We start from the raw sequence: 3,203 nt of genomic DNA, 5'->3' as shown, positions 1-3,203 counted from the left end.
ACAATAGTAAACCTTTTCCATCATCCACTCAGCAACAGACAGAGAATTCTGAACAAAATACCTCTAATTTAGCAAACTTAGTCTCTGATCTATCCAAGGCCACTGTAAGTTTCATGAATGAAACAAGGTCTTCCATTAGAAATTTGGAAGCACAAGTGGGCCAGCTGAGTAAAAGGATCACTGAAATCCCTCCTAGTACTCTCCCAAGCAATACAGAAGAAAATCCAAAAGGAGAGTGCAAGGCCATTGAATTGATCACCATGGCCGAACCTGTAAAGGAAGGAGAGGACGTGAATCCCAAGGAGGAAGACCTCCTAGGACGTCCAGTGATCAATAAGGAGCTTCCCTATGAGGAATCAAAGGAATCTGAGGCTCACCTAGAGACCATAGAGATTCCATTAAACCTCCTTATGCCATTCATGAGCTCTGATGAGTATTCCTCTTTTGAAGAGAATGAGGATGTTACTGAAGAGCAAGCTACCAAGTACCTTGGTACAATCATGAAGCTGAATGCCAAATTATTTGGCATTGAAACTTGGGAAGATGAACCTTCCTTGTTCACCAATGAACTAAGTGATCTGGATCAACTGACATTGCCTCAGAAGAAACAGGATCCTGGAAAGTTCTTAATACCTTGTACCATAGGCACCATGATCTTTAAGCCTCTGTGTGACCTTGGTTCAGGAATAAACCTTATGCCCCTCTCTGTAATAGAGAAACTGGGAATCTTTGGGGTGCAAGCCACTAAAATCTCATTAGAGATGGCAGACAATTCAAGAAAACAGGCTTATGGACAAGTAGAGGACGTGTTAGTAAAGGTTGAAGGCCTTTACATCCCTACTGATTTCATAGTCCTAGACACTGGGAAGGATGAGGATAGATGAATTCATCATCCTTGGAAGACCCTTCCTAGCCACAGCAAGAGCTGTGATTGATATGGACAGAGGAGAATTGATCCTTCAAATAAATGAGGACAACCTTGTATTTACAACTCAAGGATCTCTCTCTGCATCCATGGAGAGGAAGCACAGTAAGCTTCTCTCATTGTAGAGTCAACCAGAGCCCCCACAGTCAAACTCTAAGTTTGGTGTTGGGAGGCCACAACCAAACTCTAAGTTTGGTGTTGAACTACCATATCCAAACTCTAAGTTTGGTGTTGGGAAGTCTCAACAATGCTCTGAACATCTGTGAGGCTCCATGAGAGCCCACTGTCAAGCTATTGACATTAAAGAAGTGCTTGTTGGGAGGCAACCCAATTTTTATCTCATTTCTATTTTTATTGTTTTTCATGTTTTATTAGGTTCATGATCATGTGGAGTCACAAAATAAATATAAAAATTGAAAACGGAATCAAAAACAGCAGAAGAAAAATCACACCCTGGAGGAAGACCTTACTGGCGTTTAAACGCCAGTAAGAAACATGTTTTGGGCGTTCAACGCCAGAACAGAGCATGGTTCTGGCGCTGAACGCCCAGAACAAGTATGGTTCTGGCGTTCAACGCCAGAAATGGGCAACAAATGGGCGTTCAACGCCCAGAACAAGCACCAATCTGGCGCTGAACACCCAGAGTTGTGTGCAAGGGCATTTTGCATGCCCAATTTGGTGCAAGGTTGTAAATCCTTGAACACCTCAGGATCTGTGGACCCCACAGGATCCCCACCTACCTCACCATCTCTCTCTCCATTCATGATCATCCCTTCTGTTTTCCATTTACCACTCACATCCATACACCCACCTACCTTCAAAATTCAACATCTCTTTCCCACCCAATCCCACCCATATGGCCGAATACACACAACCTTCCATCTCCTCCATATCTTCTTCTTCTTCTTCTATTCTTTCTTCTTTTGCTCGAGGGCGAGCAACATTCTAAGTTTGGTGTGGTAAAAGCATAGCTTTTTTGTTTTTCCATAACCATTAATGGCACCTAAGGCCAGAGAAACCTTAAGAAAGAGGAAAGGGAAGACAAAAGCTTCCACCTCTGAGCCATGGGAGATGGAAAGATTCATCTCACAAGCCCATCACTAAGAAAAGGATGGAGCAAACAAGAGAGCACTTTCATGGATCTCAACAGGCACATGAAGAAGCTCATCACCATGAGATTCTGGAGATGCCTCAAATGCATTTTCCTCCACAAAACTATTGGGAGCAAATCAACACCTCCCTAGGAGAATTAAGTTCCAACATGGGACAACTAAGGGTGGAACATTAAGAGCACTCCATCATCCTTCATGAAATCAGAGAAGATCAAAAAGCAATGAGGGAGGAGCAACAAAGACAAAGAAGAGACATAGAAGAGCTCAAGGACATCATTGGTTCCTCAAGAAGGAAACGCCACCATCACTAAGGTGGACTCATTCCTTGTTCTTATTCTCTGTTTTTCGTTTTCTCTATGTTAAGTGCTAAATAGGCGAAAAAAAATAAAAAGAAAAAGCAAGCAGAAAAAGCCAAAAGCTCTTAAAACCAAGAAGCAAGAGCAAAAAGCCAATAACCCTTAAAACCAAAAGGCAAGGGCAAATAAAAAGGATCCCAAGGCTTTGAGCATCAGTGGATAGGAGGGCCTAAAGGAATAAAATCCTGGTCTAAGCGGCTAAACCAAGCTGTCCCTAACCATGTGCTTGTGGCGTGAAGGTGTCAAGTGAAAACTTGAGACTGAGCGGTTAAAGTCAAGGTCCAAAGCAAAAAAAAGAGTGTGCCTAAGAACCCTGGACACCTCTAATTGGGGACTTTAAGCAAAGCTGAGTCACAATCTGAAAAGGTTCACCCAATTATGTGTCTGTGGCATTTATGTATCCGGTGGTAATACTGGAAAACAAATTGCTTAGAGCCACGGCCAAGACTCATAAAATAGCTGTGTTCAAGAATCATCATACTGAACTAGGAGAATCAATAACACTATCTGAACTCTGAGTTCCTATAGAAGCCAATCATTCTGAACTTCAATGGATAAAGTGAGATGCCAAAACTATTCAAGAGGCAAAAAAGCTACAAGTCCCGCTCATCTGATTGGAGCTATGTTTCATTGATATTTTAGAATTTATAGTATATTCTCTTCTTTTTATCCTATTTGATTTTCAGTTGCTTGGGGACAAGCAACAATTTAAGTTTGGTGTTGTGATGAGCGGATAATTTATACGCTTTTTGACATTGTTTTTAGTATGTTTTTAGTAGGATCTAGTTACTTTTAGGGATGTTTTCATTA

The sequence above is a fragment of the Arachis ipaensis genome, chromosome B10 (genome assembly GCF_000816755.2).
Source record: "Arachis ipaensis cultivar K30076 chromosome B10, Araip1.1, whole genome shotgun sequence".
Classification (NCBI taxonomy): domain Eukaryota; kingdom Viridiplantae; phylum Streptophyta; class Magnoliopsida; order Fabales; family Fabaceae; genus Arachis; species Arachis ipaensis.
Note: the sequence above shows the minus strand (reverse complement) of the source record.